This window comes from Podarcis liolepis, assembly GCF_965112155.1.
Source record: "Podarcis liolepis genome assembly, chromosome: 8".
Taxonomy (NCBI): domain Eukaryota; kingdom Metazoa; phylum Chordata; class Lepidosauria; order Squamata; family Lacertidae; genus Podarcis; species Podarcis liolepis.
The window spans coordinates 68,789,531-68,810,160 of NC_139560.1; the positions used below are offsets into that span (position 1 = coordinate 68,789,531).

The window sequence follows — 20,630 nt, forward strand, 5'->3', positions numbered from 1 at the left end:
TGCCAATAGCTTGGCTCCGTTCCTTGAGCCCATGCCCATTTCCCCAAGCCAGGAAGGCTGTAGCTAGGACCAGGGGTAAGAGCTGTTGATTCAGCAATAAACTCAGACTAAAAGCTTACATAAGATGCTCCACCCTTGCCCCCAATCAGATCCTGAACCAAGCAATGTTTCAAGCATACTGCAACTGTTTATAACCAACACTTTCAAACTAATGCTTTCTTAAAAAAACCAATGCTTTTCACTTTTGCATTTCCTACCTCCCCACAATATATTATGTAATTGCAATTTTAATTTTAATATTATATTTTAATATTTTATTATGTAATTGCAATTTTAATTTTAATATTTTATTTTCAAATTGCCTAGTAATGAAGACTGGATCTGGATTAATTTTTAAAAACTTTTTTAAATGCCACCCTAGTAGCTACAGGCCTAAAATAACTTCTTTTCGGAATCAATTACTCCCCCCTGTCCACACTAAACTAGGGAGGAAGCTGAACTGAACCTAAGTGGTACTTATGCATCTAAATAAACATGCAATGATCAGCCCAACTGAAACTGGCTGATGCCTTGGAACTGAACTGATTTTCACAGAATCACTATCTTGTAGAGCTGGAAAGGACCACAAGGGTTATCTCATCCAACCCCCTTCAATGATTTGATTTGGGGTAGGGGGTCAAATTATTAAGCTTGGTGGCTTTTTTATTTTTTATGGATTTTAAAATAAAAAATGACACACTCTCGCTATACATCCGGGGTTTTGCTGGACATTTTGCCGGTTCAGCAGAAGTCTGCCCAGATGCCATTCTGCTGCCCGAATCCCGGTAGTGTCCAGGAAAATCCAGACGTATGGCAGTCCTATTCTATATCCTCACGACAGCCATTTGAGCAAGGTTAGGCTGAGAGTTGGTGGCTGACTAATGCAGGAAGTCTGCAAAAAGTGAGCTCAAAATATGACGGTGCAAATGCTCAAAGAATTTGTTGTCGTTGATCAACGTTAGCAAACTGTCTTTTGTGTTTTCCTGTAAAAGAGTGGAATACAGCAATCAAGACTCTTATCTACCTTTCATGGTTGGCTCCATCCTGGCTCTGAACACTTGGGATTTCTCCGTATATCGATCCAAGTTTCTTTCTGCCTACTCACCTTAAAGATGTATCTGGGTTGCAAAGAGTGATCCCATGTAAACTTGGAGGCATTAGGAGCAAAGACTTTACCATGGCTCAGCGATAGATCCCTTCTCTTAATACTCCTAGAGTCAATCAGCCATGAGAGATTGGTTTATTCGTCATTCATTTATTGCAAATTCATTATTCACAGCTCAATAGCTCTCAAAGGGTGTTCCCACAAGAGAAAAATGTGATAGAATATGAAAAACTACAAGTCCTAAAAAACCATCCCTACAAACTCTGAAAACAGTAACTATTAACAAGAACAACAAAATCAACAAATTGTGGTCCCTCCATCGCTGCCACACAACACTTGGATTCAGCCTGGAGATTCATATCTCGTCTCATGTTGCAACTAAGTTGTGGCTACAGGTGATGGCTTTAATATGGAAAGTGAGTCGTCCTGGGTCATTCTCTGCTTTTATGGTTTGGAGGTTACCTCCTCTGAATCTATGGTGTGGGTCAGACAGCTCTGGAGAGACAATGACCTGCAGTAGAGATGAGAAAAGGCAAAGTCACATGCCTTTTGCATTGCCAAAAATGCACTCCAGATAATGGGTACAACATAGAAGCAGAAGCAAGCGAAAGTAAGGATGCCATGAGATGACCTTCTTGCAACTCAGGTGGAGTGAGATGCTCATCTCCAATCTCTTGTCCCAGAGGACATCACTGGGACCTGCAACCTAGTAGGCATTGGGTTGAAAGGCAGCATTAAGGAAGAGGATAGGAAATGTCACCTGAATCTTCCTGGGACCACGTTAGTTGAGAGCCTCCTGGGGCTAGAAAGAGGAACGTTTTGTTTTCCAAATTAATAAATACATGTGAGAGATGTACCTTCAGATTGAGGAGTCTGGCTGCCTTTGTCGGCAGTGAACAGGTCCTGCTGGCTGCCTGATTCCTGCCATTCATGTTTTCAATGGAAATATAACTTCTCGGTTCCTGTGAGAGGGAGAACCAGCTCAGAATCAGATTAAAAAACAACACACGATATTTAAAAATCACATATTAAAAGGCAGCCTATGGAAATGCTGCCCGGCCACTGATTGATGTGACATAGGGGAATATTCCCTCCCATGAAATGAAGAAAAGGGAAGTATTTGCAGCATTCAGCACAATCTTTTTTTTAAAGAGGAACAGAATGGACTTGCCCAAAGATTAAAACCTTTTGGGACATGATCCACGACAAAATAAAAAAATTGATAAGGACATCACACACAAAAAAGGCAGAGGCATATCTATTAGGAATTCTAGATAAAGATATCCCAAAAGATAAAACTAACTTATTTCTATACGCGACAACAGCGGCAAGAATTTTGATTGCTAGCTATTGGAAAGAAGACAGCATCCCAACAAAAAGAGAATGGTTGGGGAAACTTTGCGACTACCTGGAATTAGCAAAACTGACGGCTATAATAAGGAGAAAGTCCAAAACTATGGTTATGAAGCAATGGGAGTTCTTAAATGATTATTTACAAAACCAGGGCTCAACTACAAAAATCTGGTTGTGTTTAGAATAATCTTGTGTGTAATATAAAAAATCCAAAGGGAGACATTAAGGACATCCAAAGGGAAAAGATGAAGAACAGAGGTTCTGACGAATGGATTATTAAAAACGTGTGAGGTAAACGGTGGAAGTCTTTTTTTAAAAAAAAACCCAACACTTTATTTAAGGTAGATAAGGACAAGATGAAATTATACAATTGAATATAAATATAGATGGGAAACTGTTATGTATTGTGAGTACTTATCTACTTTAAAGTTTTTTCACTTATGATCTTTTTCTTTTACTTCTTTATTCTTTCTTTGTTCTTTTTTCTGATATCTTATCTTTCATTTCACTGCTTTATTGTGAATAGCATTTTATAGAGGTATAAATAATTGTAAATATGAAAAGAGACAAAATATTCTCTAATTTTTTTCCTTGGTTAGATGTATTTTCTTTTTCTTTTGTATTTTCTTTTGTTGTGAATATATATGTTTTCTAATTTGTACTTAATAAAAATATTAATTAAAAAAAAAAGAGGAGCAGAATGCTGGACAGCAGAGGAATTGTGATGGAGTCTCGTTTGGAGACAGAGTGATTGACAGGCAGTTGGAGCGTGCTGGTTTTGTTGGAATGCTGGTTTTGAGCCTAATTTAGGCCGGAGGATTGGAGAAAGGTCCCTGTGGGTGTCAGAAAAGGCCTCTGCAGGTACAGGTGAGCCCAAAGGTGCCACACTGATGCTCAGTGTTGGACTTCCACTTCAAAAGCAATGAGGAAGGTAGGAGCAATACCTTTTCTCCATCAGCCTTTGAGGGCTGACTTGTTCTCGGGTCCGTCGGAAAAAAGGAGTATTGGCTCCTCAACCAGTCACAGGGTGGGCGGCTGTTGCAGACTGTAGCTCCAAATACCTTTGCCCCCTAGGAGCAACGCCTGGGGTTATGCAGTCAGTCGTTGGGGAACTCCTAGGCTGGCAACTGAGGAAAGCTTGCCAACTCTTTATGCTCGCCAATTCTTTAACCTGCATCCTGTCCAACCTACACCAGGAATCAATAAAGTTGTGGCCAGTTTTTTAAAATCTTGGAACATTGTCCTTCTTGCTCCCAGAGAGCAGGGGTTCACTGCGAGCGGGTCCACAATGGAAAGTCCCTGTCGATGAAACAACGGGAAAGGGCAGAAGTAAAAAAAAGAGAGAAATGATTGTCTCCCTTCTTTGAAAGAGGTATCATGGAAGTCTCCTCAAAGGAGAGATCAACTTCCTTCTTAACCCATTAGCCAGGTTCTCACTGCCCTCAGAACAATTCCCTGCCAGTACGGATCGTTTGCTCACCTGAAGAATAAGAGTGAGTCCCATCCGTCCTCAGAACACTGGGTTGCTCGAAAAAACATGAGGATTTTCCGCTCCTCCATCTTCCAGGCCAGCAGAAGGACTTTGCACCAAGAACATCTTTCTCAAAAGGCCCTGGAAACTTGGGAGACACCTTGCTTTGAACTGCAAAGATGAGGCACTTTGCTTGAAGCATAATAATAAGCTTTACAAGGCTAATCTTTTGATGATAATAATAAGAAGAATATGTTGCCCTATACCCGCAGGTCTCAGGATGGTTCACAACATAAAACCACCATATAAAATATAAAAACACACCATACATAATAAAACAAAACCAACCCATGATTGGAGAGGGAATGTCCTCTGTGGTGCTAAATCTTCATGGATAGTGGCAGAATCACAGTGGCATTCTGCATCTCTTCCCCTCCCTCTCTTACCAACACAACAACTGCCTAACGCTTTAACTCTGACTGACAAAGTAACCCCCTAAGAAAATGGCTCACTAACTCAATAACTCTCTCACCTTATTCCCCTCTTGCCCAAGATGTCTGGCAAGTCACCCAGCAAGGGGACGTGTCACAATGGAGCACATGTCGCAGTGACTTTCGCAACCTTCCTCAACAATGAGCTCTGGCAACTGGGTGGAATCTACACACATATTAAAAAAACACAACGTTGTGAAAAAAAAATTTCCAAGTTTTTTTTTTCCCCCGGGGGGGGGGGAATACATTGAATTTGCCATAGCTCACCATCGCCATCTACTGTCACATTTGTACACTGCACTTTACAGCACCTTTTATTTGAAGCTGGATAAGAGTCGGCCACGACTGGACCTAATGGTCACGGTCCCTTTACCTTTACCTTTAAGCTGAGTCCAGGGTCTGAAGGAGAAAGAAACCATTACGTATTTTGTGCATTTATCTTGTATTTATGCCACGAACCACCCTGAGATATTTGGATGAAGGGCAGTACTGTATACAAATTAAATAAAGAATAACTAATAAAATAATCATTGGTTTTAATATTTCTGGACATGGCTTGGGTGGAGTAAATTTAGTAAAGTCAGAAAAGGGGAGTTGGTGCCTGGGTTATGCCAAGAAGCTGCCCTATGTGAGGCCATACTGGAAAAGAGGTCAGAAAAGCAGGGGGGCAGGGGTTACGATCAGTCAGAAATACAGCTGGTTGAGCTTTCGGGTCAGAAATGAATTGCACCTAGTACTTAAAACTGGGTGGGACTAAATTTGGCCGGGGCAGAGATTTGGAAAAAATGTCCTGAAGTAAAATCCATTTAGGCAGAATCTACATACACATAAAAAATGCTGTGAAAATGCTTTTTTTAAAAACGTTTTGAAAAATACATTGAATTTCACATAGCACTCAAGGTAAATATGAGTATTCCCTTATGTACAAAATATCCCTTTAATAAACAATCCTGGTTATGGTGCTCTGGTCTAAACCACTGAGCCTCTTGGGCTTGCCAATCAGAAGGTCAGCGGTTCAAATCCCTGCGGCGGGGTGAGCTCCCGTTGTTCGGTCCCTGCTCCTGCCAACCTAGCAGTTCGAAAGCACATCAAAGTGCAAGTAGATAAATAGGTAAATGGCGTTTCCATGCGCTGCTCTGGTTTGCCAGAAGCGGCTTAGTCATGCTGGCCACATGACCTGGAAGCTGTACACCGGATCCCTCGGCCTGTAGAGCGAGATGAGCGCCACAACCCCAGAGTCGTCCGTGACTGGACCTAATGGTCAGGGGTCCCTTTACCTCCAGGGTTGGTGTCAATCTCATACCTAAGCCTAGGGTGCCAAGCCACTAGGAATTTTGAAAAGCATGCCAAGGGAAGAAATGTCAATGGGAAACAGACGCGTTGAGGAACTTAAGTTACAGTGGGACCGAACAACAGGAACTCACTCTGTCGCAGGGATTCGAACCGCCGACCTTCTGATCGGCAAGCCCAAGAGGCTCAGTGGTTTAGACCACAGGGGATTTTCAATTTGCTAGTACGTTTTACACAGATTAAACTGCTGCAGACTAACTGTCTCCGGGGCGCACAGCAGCACAACACAACATACCTGCTGCCCTCACAGTTAAGACTATTCAACTACCGGTAAGTGCAGAGTTGCAATATTTCAAAAAGTAAAATCCAGGAAACCACCGAAATTGTTGAAACCCCAAAGTTGTGGAGTTTCCCCACCCCCACCCAACCCCCCCCCCCAAATAAAAAAGTGATCCATATTCCCAACGCCTTTTATAACACAATTACATATATGTCTATTCAGAAGTTCAATGGGACTTACAGCCTTCCCTGTGTTGTTGAAGCAAAGTTTACTGATGGCCTGGAATACAGACATGCTGAGAAATACTGGACAAAATGTCGGGAATTTTGAAGATGCAGAAAATCAGTGCAAGTGCATTAAGGCAACCCCTTAACTGAGGGTCAGTTTCAAGTCAGCTAAATGGAGTTTGTGCTTCTCATGCCTTCCCATCAATGCCTAAATTTCTTACAAACTTCTTTCTAACTGCCATAATTGCCTAACCAAAAGCTTGAGCGTTGCTACAGCTGTTGTAAGGAAAGCTTGTGGAAACTGAGATTTGATGCAGTAAGAGAGCCAACAAGTGTTTGCAATACACCTTTTTCATTACAGCTGCCACACTCCAATCAGCCCTCACACAACTCTTAAGAATTCGGTTTATAGCTATTTTCTTCCAGTAATAAGCAAACAATACTCTTCAAACAGACATCCTAGGTGTACAAACAAAAGCAAGGGAGAAGAGCTATTGTTTAGGGTTTTTTGTTGATGTCAGGGTGGATAAAAGTCAGTGATTTTTATTTTAAAAAAATCAATTTTTATTTTATTTAAATCAGATTTTTTATTTTATTTAAATCGGATTTTTAAAATAAAATGCTTCTGGAGGAAAAATCTTTCTAAAGATAGTTTTCTATTTAAGTTACATTATAGTCCAAAGGTTATTCATCAGGAAATAAAGATTTGTTTTAAGTTTTTTATTTGTGCTAAAACTCAAGTCTAAGTTTTGTTTGTGTTTTATAAAAATTAGCAACACTAGTTAACAAACATGGATACATATGCTATTACGTTACTGTTTTAGTTAAATATATTCTTTAAATTGTTATTAAGGAAATGATTATTTTTCTCCTTCCAATAAAGTACAGCAGGAAAGTTGTCCAAATATAAAGAGTTAACTTATTAAACCTCACAATAATTTCATAATTATCTGTCTAGGTAATTCTAATAGTATAACCACATAAGTAATTTTTGATATAACTGTAAAAACTACTCTGAAAATTTATTATTCAAAAACAATACCTTCCTCTGCTTGTAAATATTAAGATTATACCAGCAAGACGGAGTCCCTGTAAAAAATAAAAATAAAATAAAATAAATCAAGACTTACTGACTAGTGATTTAAATTGATTGATTTAAATCAAATCCACACTGGTTGCCGTTATTATTAATTTTTTGTATCTGTATTTTTAAATGTGGAAACCACTTCAAACACATTTTTCGATGTGTTTTGTTTAGGACTACTTTTGTTATGTTTGCGATTGTGTAAATCATTTTCTCTTGCAAGCCACCTTGAGCATGGTTTGAGCTCTGGAAAAGCAGCATACAAATGAAGCGAGGATAAGAGGAAGGGTTGAACTAAGTTTTGACCAGGCATAAGATTCCCCCCCACCCCTCTTTTCAAAACCCAGTCCTGATTTCCCCTCAACGCCATGTGCGTTTCACAATGAAGGCTGCAATTGTAACCCCATTTACCTGCGAGTCAGCTTCACTGAACGCAATAGGAATTACTTCTGAGTAGGCACGCTTAGGATTGCAGTGTAAAATACCACAACCCTTCCACGAAATTGCACCCCCACCCCTTCTGCCCATAGCTGTCAACGTTTTCCTTTTTTTAAGGGAAATTCCCTTATTCCGAATAGGATTCTACACAAGGGAAAAGTTGACAGCTATGCTTCTGCCTGTTGCCTAAGTCCCAGCCCCTTGGGGCCCTAGGTCCCCGAGCACCCACAAAATTCCCCATAAAGGGCACCCACAAATTTTGGTGCCAGGGCCAATGCACGCTGCATGGCACCCACAGCCCCGGGTTGTGGGGCTAAGCTGGCAGAAACCAAACAGGGCATGCACCCATTATTCCCCCCCCCCGACATATTCAAAGAAAATATTTAAACACACACAAAGTCTAGGGCCCAAACCTGGTCAGGACAATACTCACCCTGTCCCCTAGGATTCACAGCCCACATTTTGCTTCCCTCTAACAATGGTAAGTCTCAAAACAGAACAAAAAAGCAAGATGCATTAGGCTTGCAAAGAGTCCTGGCTGCAGCAAGATGGCTGCCTACCGCATTGGGAGAATTTGCTGCTCAGGTTAGAAACAACATGGCTCATTCCTGCAGCCTGCATTTTGGTTGGCTATAAGCAGCCTTTGTTCCTTTGTCAGTGCAACTTGGACTACACTGGCAGGAGGCCAAAAGAGAGGAATCAAAACTGCCTGTTAAGAGAGACCCGCCCCTCCTTTAGCAAAATGCTAAATTATCCCGGCGGCCATTTTAAGTGATATTTGATTTTCTAAACTTTTAATAGATTCTTTCATACCCACCAACCTTTCTCTGGTGAAAACAGGAGCGTCCCATTCCATAATGATGATTTTACTCTTTCTATCCCACACGTCTGGCTGGGCAGCTCTGGCTACTTTGGGTAGCTTGCAACATGTAAGGAAAACATCATAAAACATTAAACATTTGTTTTAAAAACCCCTTCCCTATACAGGATTGCCTACAGATGGATTGGGGTCAGATAACTCCATACCCTCCTACCTCTCTCCAGTGAAAATAGGGAAGCCCCTTTCCATAATGATAATTTGAGTATTTATACACCACACATCTTACTGGGTTGCCCCAGTCACTTTGGGCAACTTTCAACATATATAAAAACATAATAAAACGTTAAAACAAAACTTCCCAATACAGGATTGCCTTCAGACGCCTCAGGGGTTGGATAACTCCATACCCTCCAACGTTTCTCCAAGGAAAATAGGGACATCCTAAGGAAAAGTGGGACATTACAAGATCAAATAAGAAACCAGGAAGGCTTCTCCTCACTGTGCCAACTCAGGGAATCTAGGCAGATTTCCATCATTTTCTCTTTGCAGAACATTGATGTTCTTTTTTTAGAGCAGAATATAACTGGGGTTGCCATATTTCAAAAAATGAAATTCCAGCAACAACAGAAAAGTTGTTGAGCTGCTGGGGGGGCGGGGCAAAGTTGTTTAGCTTTTTAAAGTTTTGTCCAAAGTGTTTTTTGGTGTGTTTTTTTGCAAAATCGAAAAGAAATTGGACGGGAAAACAACACTGCCAAAAATGGGCTGCCATACGTCCAGACGGGCTGCTTGCGTCTGCAGTATTCACAATATGCCCAGGAAATTCTCAACGTATCCTAATCATAACTCCGTTTAGGATATTCCACCGTTCTTACGCAGAGTTTCTTTTCTTTCAGAAAAGGAAGCGGCTCACGTAAATGCAAAACAAAGCTTGAGTAATAAAGGAAATGGTCATACCACAACATACTGTCTCAGAGAAAGTTGAACAACATCATGAGGCAAGAACGAGGCAAGAAGCAAGAATGACAGTTGGTCTCTCTAACTGAATTTAACTGCACAGCAGCAGCAGTTACTCCATTCATTCCAATGGGGCCTGCCTGCAACTCCAGCACAAAGTCCTATTGGAATGAATGGAGGACGGACGGACGTGCAAGTCAGCCGTTCCCCAGATCAATTCTAGAGCCGAGTTCATGACTCAAGCTTTGAGGAGAATAAGTGGGGAAAACCCTGCTGCAACTCATACATCAACAAGTACCATGTCTGGATACTTTACATAGCCCTTAATAAATATATACTGTATTTACTCGAGTCTAATACGCCATCAAATCTAATTTACACCCTAATTTTTGCAACGTGATTTGGCCAAAAAAAGAGAGAGATGTGCATTAGACTCGAATAAATACAGGTACGTTACCTTTACAGCTTAGTAAGAATTAAAATTTGGGAAATGAGAAAAAGCAACAGTGGTGGTGGTGGTGCCGTGACAAGAACTACTCTGCAAATTCTGATAGTTCATTTGCACTCAGAACACATTATTAATCAAACTAATAAACAGAAATGAGTCAGCGTCTGAAAACACAGTAAGATGTTTATTAGAGTGAAAATACATAAGCGAGAAAAAGCAATGTAGCCCTTTTCATAATGCGGTGAGTCAAGGTCAGTTTGTTTAAGGCCATAAATCAGAGTACTTTTTGAATGGAAAGATATGTTTTGACTAATCTAGGAGGATGTTTTAAGAGAAGAACCAGAAATAGAAATGTGCAGGTCAAGAGCAAAGGCAAAAGGATAGTGTTTTGTAGGGTAGGTATTAAATGGCAGGCTGAGACTGACTCCCAGCTATATCTGAAGGGCCAGAGGATGCCTGGTTTTAATTTCTCCAGTTAGTATTGAGAAATAATTACCCCAGTTAGCAATGCAAAATGCATAGGAGTTTCGGTATCTTAAGGCTGCAGCTTTAAGCACAGTAAAAAGGAAGTGAATGGTTTTGAATGTAGTGAGATTTGCTTCTGAGTAAATATGCTCAGGGGTTTGCTCCGCATGACTCACGTAAAAGACAAATGTGTACAAATTCTTCCATTTTGGAGAGCCTAAGTTGCACTTTCTAAGGGCAAATCCACTCCATGTATTTAAAACACTTTTGGTGCCCATTTAGAGAATTATGGGAGCTACAGTCTAGCAACCTTTGGAAAGCACGAGATTCTGTATGTGTCTCTATAGAATTATATGCAGTCCTAAATTGGGAATCCCATTCTAAGACCTAAATGAAGTATTTCCAGATCCCAGAAGCTAAACTTTAGCCACAATCCAGTATGCATCCATGCACACCAAAGAAGTTTTCTTTCGGGCAGGTTTGCGTTACCGTAAAACCCCCTTAAAGCAACGCCGCACGTAAGTTTCTGAAGGCGATACTTGCTAGGAAAACATTTGATGCCCTCATATTCCTGCTACCAGTTGAGATCACAGTATTGCTTTAAAAAACCCACACCAGCAGCTGAGTAAAGATATCATTACTAAATAGTAGAGGAAGGTTGGTTTGACATTTAAGGGTAATGATGACCAGATGCACTTCAGAGCTGACTGAACAAGATAGATGTATTTTTGTGTAAAAGGAGAAGAGGAAGACTTCTAATCCATCTTCAAATTTCATAGTTTTAATACTAAAAAGCTGGGAAACTTAAAAAAAAGAAAACTGAAGTGAGGCTCTGTAGGTGAGGGATACGATCAAAGTGCAATTCCATTAGGTGGGGTAAGATAAAGGGTCCTTGTTCTGTTACCAGGGAGGGGGGCGCCATTTTGTGGTTCGCCTCAGGTGTTAAAATATCTTGGGCTGGCCATTGCCTTTCTATTCAATGTTACCAGGTGTCTGTAGTGTAGAGGAGAGGACAGAACTGGGACTTGGGTTTTTTTCTAGAAAAAAAGATCAACGATTTCAGTGTTTTCCTAAAAAGCTCAGCAACTGGTCCTAGTTTTGAAATATGACAACCCCATGCAATACACAATGTCAAGTTCCAGCCTGAGAATCACATTCCTCTTCTTTCATCTCACTTACTTTGTTCTGTTGAAATTATTCACACTGTTAAGAGGGACTCACATTTGTTACGTTGTGGTGTAATTTAATGAGTCCTATATGCAAAGATAAGGGACGTGGGTGGCGCTGTGGATTAAATCACAGAGCCTAGGACTTGCTGATCAGAAGGTCGGCGGTTCGAATCCCTGCGACGGGGTGAGCTCCCGTTGCTCGGTCCCTGCTCCTGCCAACCTAGCAGTCTGAAAGCACGTCAAAGTGCAAGTAGATAAATAGGTATCGCTCCGGCGGGAAGGTAAATGGCGTTTCCGTGCACTGCTCTGGTTTGCCAGAAGCGGCTTAGTCATGCTGGCCACATGACCCGGAAGCTGTACGCCGGCTCCCTCAGCCAATAAAGCGAGATGAGCGCCACAAGCCCAGAGTCAGCCACGACTGGACCTAATGGTCCCTTTACCTTTATATGCAAAGATGAGGATCAGCCCACATTCTAGAGAACTTCCTGCACAAGGGACATTGGAAATTTTTTCCTAGTGCTGAAAAAAAAACAACCTTAGGAAAGAGACTGGAGAACTACAGAAAAAAGCTTAAAACAAAACAAAAACACTGAGCTTTGTGATGATGCTACAGTCTTAATCAAGTTTCCTGACATGCATGCTGCCTGTTTCCACAAGAGACTCTTGAAGCATATCAGCTGACAGTGGAGAATTAATTGAAATTATAAAAAATAGTTAAGAGGCGGAGGAAGATAATGGTCTGACCGTGATTAAAGCCTGTGAAGAGCATAATTATTCATTGAATTATGGGAATGAAGAGTTTTGAAGACTATTTCTTGGAATGAGACATAGCCATCAAGAGGAGAAAAAAAATCCTCACAAAGGAATTAATGACTGACTTAATGCACTAACTACAAATTACCTCTAATGTCCCTTCCATTCGAGTGAGAGTTAGCGCAGCAAAGGCAAAGTGGCGTTGGTGCCATCATCATGGTCTTGAGTTAGAGGATTAGAGCATTTTCCACACGAACACACGCAGGTGCGCTGAGGTTATAACTTCATATTGTTAATTGGGGAGGGGGGGTGATGCATTCACATAGTGCATCCCTTAGCAAAAATAGGCAAAACAGAATAGCATAGGATACTGACCATTTCTTTTACTTGTATTCAGCACCCATAGTTTATGCCAGATTGGCGCATCATAGCACATAGCCTCCAACATTTCTCTGATGAAAGTAGGCATGTGCTCTTCCATGATAATGATGATAATAATAATGATAATAATACCCCATCCATCTGACTAGGTTGCCCCAGCCATTCTGGACAGCTTCCAGCTTATATAAAAACATAATACAGTGGTACACTGGTTCTCAAACGTCTTGGTTCTCAAACAACTTGGAACCCAAACACTGCAAACCCAGAAGTGTTCCGGTTTGTGAACTTTTTTTGGAAGCCGAAGGTGCTCCATTTTGAGTGCCACGCTTCTGTTTTGAATGTTTTGCTGAGGTCTGTCTGTTTTTTCTATTTATTTTGTGGTTTTGTTTTTGCGGCTCTTTTATTTTGTTTTCGTGACTGTGTGGAAGCCAAGCTACTGATTGATTGATTGTGTGACTGCAGTACATTGAATGAATAAACTTTATTACAGTTACAGACCAGCATAAGAAAAACATATGAATAAAATAGCAGTTAGGATTTAAACAGGTAATTGTTAATGCAAATAAGAACGTGTGTGTGTGTGTGTGTGTGTTCCCAAAAGGGAAGGGAAAAAGAAAATATACCTTTCTGCATCTTGATTTGCAAATGCTAGCCCTTCCCTTAAAAAATCCTGAGAGGAAGTAGCTATAGTCTTCCTGTTGAACCTTTAAATGTCTCATCATGACAGACACAGGTATAGATTTTTGTTTCTGACCTGACCTGCTGTCTTTTCAATAGAACTTTAGAATAATTCACTGTGTTGCTGTACCCAGAACTACCCAGAAAGGAAATAATAATTGGATTATTAGTCATCGTGCTTGACCATGGCAATTTACCCTTCCAACCTATTAATTTCCTAACAGGCTTGGCAGGAAGCTAAATATATACCAGAGTTTTCAGTGCTTCAGCTGGCTTTTCTAACTCACTTCAGAATGTGCTCAGCATGCCTGTTGGATTTGTAAAAAAAGCTACCAGCAGTTTGCCACTCAAGCCAATAATAACTCCTGAACAAAACATCATTAATAGTTTAGGGAAAATAAACTAAAATTCATTAGAGTTCCGAAATCAATAGCCTCGTCTTGGCATCAGATGAAAGATTGAGAACAGGTGGCTTTTAAAAAACAGTAACGATAACCCAGCAAAAGCAGTTGAATGTTATTAAATAGACTATTTAGGGTTGCCATACGTTCAGAATTTCCTGAATATATCCAGAATACTGTAGCTAAAGCATCCATGACAGACGGCCATCCAACCTCTGTTTAAAAACCTCCAAGGAAGGAGAGTCCACAACCTCCTGAGGGAGACCATTCCACTGTCAAACAACCAGTTCTTACTGTCAGAAAGTTGTTCTTATTTAGCCAGAATCTCCTTTTTTGTAACTTGAAGCCATTGGTTTGAGTCCTACCCTCCAGAGCAGGAGAAAACAAGCATGTTTCATCTTCTATTTGACAGCCCTTGAGATATTTGAAGATGGCTATCATACCTCCTTTCAGTCTCCTCTTTACCAAGAAGTTTCTCTCTCTCTCTTTTTAGAGGAGGCATATAATAGTATTATTTCAGCCCTTCCTTTCTGTGGCAGAAGAAAAGTTCACAGAAAAACTCGAAAGAAACCATTTTCTCTTTCTAACCTCACCAAGCGGAAGGTGCCATCCCAGACCATTATGATCTAACACTCCAAGGGAGAAAGAATGGCTTTGTGGCTTAATGTGCTAGAGCGGGTATCAAGAACAGCCACATTTATTCTCTTAAAAGCTCTCGCTCTCTCTAATCCAAGAGAAGCCAGAATAAACCCAGGAGGAGCTCAGAACGTAAATGCAGTTTCAAAGATGTCATTTGTTGTAGCTAACTAGTTGCAATTTGTGAAAAAGGTGTGCTATCTCTCTCTGGAGAAAGAGCACGTAGAGAGTGGAAAACTGTATTATGTAGTTTGAAGAGGGGGAGAAACAGTTATATATAAAGTTACGGAATAGGTTTCAATTCCCCCCCCCCCCTTTGAAAACTGCTCTGCAGAAGAGCAGTCATCAAAATCTGTCACCTGAACTGGAGTCCAGACATGTTCCAATCACACTTCTCTTCTTTAAAGTTTTCATTTATGCTTTTTGAATTTATACATTTCATTAATTTTACAATCATTTTAACATTTCAAAGTGTGACTTCCTCCCCCTCTTTCTGCAAATCCTTAAATTTATTTTTAAATATCTTCTGCATATCCAAATTCATTTAATTTGTTCATTTAATACACACACACACTCTCTCTCTCTCTTATGAAACTGCAAGTTGTTACTAATCCTGCCAATGTTTTTATCTGTTTGCAATTTATCTGTAAATATTCAATAAACCATTTCCATTCTTTTATAAAAAGTTTGTTATCTCGATTTCTTATTTTTCTGGTGAGTTTTGCAATTTCTGCATATTCCCTAAGTATTTGTATCCAATCTTCCCTTGCTGGGACTTCTGCTTCTTTCCATTTTGGGGCAAGTAACATTTTTGCCACTGTAGTAGCGTACATAAATAAGTTTATATACAGTTTAGGTAGTTCTGTCCTTATAATTCCCAAAAGGAAAGATTCTGTCTGTTTTTTTAAAAAACAAACGTTATTTTAAACATATCTTTTCAATTCATTATATATCATTTCCCAGTAAGCTTTAACCTTACTACAAGACCACCACCTAAGAAATCAAGATAATAAACTTTTTTTAAAGAATGGAAATGGTTTATTGAATATTTACAAATAAACTGTAAACAAATAAGAGCATCAGCAGAATTATTGTAATAACCTGCAGTTTTATAAGAGTATATATTTAAAGTAGATGAATAAATGAGTAAATTAAGTTAATTTGGAATATGCAGAAAATATATATTAAAAAAATTAAGAAACTGCAGAAAGAGGAGGAAGGAAGTCAAGTTTCAGAATGTTAAAATGGTTGTAAAATTATTGAAATGTATAAAATTGAAAATCATAGAAAAGGTTGGTTGCTGTAGAACAGAGCTTTCCAAATTGTGTGTTGTGACACATCAGCGCGCCAGCTGCAATAGGTAGCCTTGCCACCCAAAAGCCCCTGCGTTCCTTAACCTCCAATTTGCTAGTAAACCTGAATCACTGTGTCGCAAAATGACGCATGTCTACAATGTGTGTCACCCACACCAGAAGTCTGGAAAGCTCCATTGTAGAACCAGGCCATATACTGGAAATGTGGAGATCTGATCAGAAATTCCTAACAGCCACACCGAAAATCAATCAATATTTTAAAATTAACAGTAATGGTATCACAAAGGAGTATAATGAGATGTCTTTTAATGATACGTCCGAAATAAAGATTGGCAAGATTTTGCTGTTTTCTGGTAGCCGTGTTGTGTTTGTGGGGTGGGGTGTACATTTCTGAAAATGTACCCAGTGCTGAAAAATAGAAGGTGAGAGCACCATGACCCATTTGTACCGAAGTGTGAGAGCACCGTGACCCATTTGTACCGAAGCTGAACAAGAAAGTACATTTCAGCTCTTCCAAAATAGCTTACATTATTGTTTTCATGTAGCAAAAGGCTATAATACATTAGGAACGAAGCTGGTCAGCATGTTTTTCACTGTGTGTGTGTGTGTGTGTGTGCATGTGTGAAGAGAGAACATGCTGTACAGACTGGGAAAAAGTTATGAAGGGGTTGTTTATTTCTATACTGTAGTTTTTGGAGCATGGCATTTCAGAATCTATTATTATTATTATCACCAACTTTTGTTACGGGATTTTAACTGGGCAAAGTCAAGGGCATTTTGGCAACTGAGGCATGAAATCCACACGACGGGCTCTCCTCATCGTAAAAAAAATATATTAATTTATTAAGTAATTGGCAGCTTGCTGCCCTTTAATGTGCTGCCAAGCTTTGAGGCAGATGCAAGTCAAATCCTGAATGTTAGGTCTGCATTTGTTGGAGTGGAAAATGGAATCACCTTCTGCATTAAGAACATTAACTAATGACATAAAGAGCAGCTTTGAAGTGTCTCATATGAATGTATGAGCCCTGTTTAGGGAAGCTTTTAATGTTTGATGTATCACAGTATTTTAATATTCATTTGGAAGCCGCCCAGAGTGGCTGGGGAAACCCAGCCAGATGGGCAGGGTATAAATAATAAATTATTATTATTATTATTATTATTATTATTATTATTATTATTATTATTATTATTATTATATCATAGACAAAGGAAGACTACCCGGCCTGAAAGATTTTGTCAGAATTGCAAATGTATTTCCTCCATTTGTGCTCAAGTAGAATAATTACATATCAGAGATAAAAGTTCAGATGATTGTTATAAAGCTGAAAAACAGCACCCAGCAGTTAAATTGCCCTTAACATCGTACTAAAAACCCCACAAAATGACAAAAAGTTCCATCCAAAATGCCGTTCAAGAACTGGTAATTTCCAAGTGGCAATTTTACATAACACTGCTGCGGCTTGACATATAAAACCCCCCAGTTGCTATGTTGTAATATCTTCTAATTTGCCTGCTTTTAGGTTAGCAAATGTATACCATTATATTTGTATGCACAACTCACTGCTAAATTTGATGGTGTTGGCTGGGACAGAGTTCTTCAACCTTAGGTCTCCTACCACCGTTGGACGACGACCGCAGTTATCTCTGATTGTTGGCTTTGGATGATGGGAGGCGGTAACCCTACAACATTTGGGGACCCAAGGCCAAAGAACATGGGGCCAACGGGTGAGGCATACTTTTAGGTGAAACGTTTTGACTGCGGTTCTTCCAGCAACACAGATTCAACGCCATGAGGATCAAGATTCGGCACAATTTCCTGTGATTCAGATCCGATTTAATATCCGTTTTAATGACAACAAACATTGAGGTCAAAGCAACTCGCAATAATTGCAGTAGCATGAGATAACAACAAGCATTGCAATCACTATGATACCAAACACAGGAGCGTATAAATAAAGTGAATGACAACAGATCCATTTTTTAAAAATGATACAATTCCATAAAGTCGTGAGCACCAGATGAGATCTTCTCCCTGCGAATGGGCTTCTTCTTCGCTCAGTGAAGCAGGTAGAATTGTCTCAGTCAATGAGATGTTTTATAATTTCTAATTTTGACTTCTTTTTCACCCTGTATGGGTCCACAGGTGTGCCTTCAGGTGGCAGCCGGCATAGGTGAGTGTGTGGGTATAAAAACACAAGAATACAGACCATAATAACAGAATGAAAACAATAATACATTGGCTGACGTGAGGCCTCTCAAACATTTTACCTTCCAACACTCATGACCAAAATTGTGGAAACCTTTTGGGAAAAGTGTATTTCTGAGGTTTGAAGGCTCATAAGACCATTTTTGGGGGGAGTAATACCATAAAATTATATATCAATGGAAAAATAATTTGATGAAGAATGTAATGCAGCAAAGTTTGTTCAGTTATCTGTATTCTATCAAAAATTATAGCCAAATAACCAGAAAAGGGAAGCACAACTTGCTTAGGTCGATATGCAGTAGCTTTCCTTCATTTGAATATAGCCAATGAGCATGAGTATTTGGAGAGCCAATCAGACCTCGGAAATACACCTTTTCCAAAAGATTTCCACAATTTCGGCCACCAGTGTAGTTACTACAAAACACAAAAAGCAAACTGCCCTTCTGTTTCCTGTCACCCAGGAACATCTACCTCCCCATATTGTCTCGTTTATGACCTCCTTTTGTACAATGGAGTATGATTCATAAGCAGGACTCAGGTAGTCAGATGTTTGCAGCATATGTGAATTGTTTCAGGACTCTTCCTTCTACAAGAACATGAGGCAGAACATGCTTCGGCAAGCCCAAGTATTTTCTGCATGAAATTCTTAAATATTATCTACTGATCATCTTCTAGGAGGGTTGCCCATTTCAAAAAGTGAATGCTAGTACATTTGACACAGATTAAACTGTTGCAGATGGGACGCAGGTGGCGCTGTGGTCTAAACCACTGAGCCTCTTGAGCTTGCCGATCAGAAGGTCGGCGGTTTGAATCCCCACCATGGGGTGAGCTCCTGTTGCTCGGTCCCAGCTCCTGCCAACCTAGCAGTTTGAAAGCACAGGAAAAAGTGCAAGTAGATGAATAGGTACCGCTCTGGCAGGAAGGTAAACGCCGTTTCCGTGCGCTGCTCTGGTTTTGGTGTTCCGTTGCACCAGAAGCGGCTTAGTCATGCTAGCCATATGACCCAGAAAAATTGTCTGCAGACAAACACCGGCTCCCTCGGCCTGTAAAGCGAGATGAGTGCTGCAACCCCAAAGTCGTCCGCGACTGGACTTAACTGTCAGAGGTCCTTTACCTTTACCTAATCTGTTACAGACAGCAGCACAACACAACATTCTTGCTGCTCTCATGGTTTAAACCCCAAAGTTGTGAAGCTTTTTAAAAAACCAAAATGCTACCCCCCGCGAATTTTTGATTGCCTTGCTTAAGATCCAGGATAAAGCACCAACTTTTGGAAATCCCCCCGGATCCTAGTAACTTCTTATACTTATTTTTTGTTTTCTGCACATCGTTCTGAGATACTATAATGCACATGCTTTATATATCCTTTTAAAACCAAAACAAAACGAGTTTCTGCTGACCCTATTTATCCAAGGGTTCCTTTTTCCTTTCAAATGTAAACCTTCAACAAGAGAAACTTGATGTTTAGATTTATAACCAGTTTAAGCAATACTGTTTGCATTTAGTTCGGGGTGGGGGGGAATAAACACCCAGGTTTTCTAAAGTCTTAGGACTAATTTGCTTGTCACCCTTGCAGGTAGTGTGGGATCAAGCAATGTAGAGAAGGTCTGTTTGGATTATTTAGTATTTTCTAAGGTGCTGAGCCTGTGCTGGACAGCAGAAGATATTGCATGGACATTATTGGATGTATCAGTTGATGTTCCTGTTTTGTTTCTGAAGAGTTCTGCAAGTAAACTTTGAATAATATTTTTATGGGCCTGGACAATTATTTCTTCCAGAAGGAGTCAGTTCTTATGCTTCCAGTCACTTCAAACTGTGTAATATTATCATCTGCAGTATGACTTTCATATTAAATAGCTTTTTGTATGCTTGGAGGTGGCTGGAGGGAAGCTCCATTCATCCGAGAGCTCAGTCCTGGTTGCAATGTGAGGAAAACTGACCTTTAGAAATATTGTGGGGTTTTTTTGAGAACAAGCTAAGAAAGCATTTGCTTGCGAGCTGACCGAAACATCCTCATTATTCCAAGTCTTGCCTCATTCGTTTCCTCTAGAAAACATTTCCTCTTGCTGTGTAATTAAACCGGGAGGTATTTAAGGTACTTCTTCAAAGTCGGCCGGTTTCTGGCTCATCTAAGAGAATGCCCAGATACGTATTCCGGGCATGGCAAAATCAATAGCAGCGAAGAAGCATCAGGAAACATCACCAGGGGTTCACAAACAGGCAGAATGAAACTCGCTTAAATTATTGAAGCACCAAGGTCTGACTCAAAGCTGCGGTGTGTACAGATTATTAATGCATGATAGATGTTGGCATATCATGCACAGTGCTCCCCGGGGCAAAAATAGGACTCAGCCAAGTTAACGTGCAAACTGCTGCGGTGTTTGGTTTATGTAACACTTGGAAAGGGTGTGATTTGTTTACTTCTGCTTGAACCCCTTCCTCAGCGCCATTGCCCCAGCTCAAACCCGATCAATATTGGCGTGGCCTATCCCCTCCCAATACAGTGGTGCCCCGCAAGACGAATGCCTCGCAAGACGGAAAACTCGCTAGACGAAAGAGTTTTCCGTTTTGGAGGTGCTTCGCAAAACGAATTTCCTATGGGCTTGCTTCGCAAGACAACAATGTCTT

General features: G+C 40.3%; 1 long non-coding RNA gene across 8 annotated transcripts; it reads right to left on the bottom strand.

Moving 5' to 3' along the window:
* Window positions 1-423: 423 nt before the first annotated feature.
* On the bottom strand, window positions 424-11,597 carry LOC310714383. Of its 8 annotated transcripts, none has more exons than XR_014529655.1 (8): window positions 8,212-11,597; window positions 7,299-7,345; window positions 4,501-6,324; window positions 3,978-4,139; window positions 3,442-3,796; window positions 2,002-2,106; window positions 1,145-1,655; window positions 424-1,022 (listed from the first exon to the last, which is right to left on the bottom strand). It is a non-coding gene; the product is annotated as an uncharacterized lncRNA (long non-coding RNA). The 8 variants fall into 8 exon arrangements; XR_014529658.1 differs by lacking the exon at window positions 424-1,022 and having other exon boundaries at window positions 1,279-1,655; window positions 3,978-4,109; window positions 4,501-4,625; window positions 4,727-4,858; window positions 8,212-10,062; XR_014529659.1 differs by lacking the exon at window positions 424-1,022 and having other exon boundaries at window positions 1,279-1,655; window positions 4,501-4,625; window positions 4,727-4,858; window positions 8,212-10,059.
* Window positions 11,598-20,630: the final 9,033 nt, after the last annotated feature.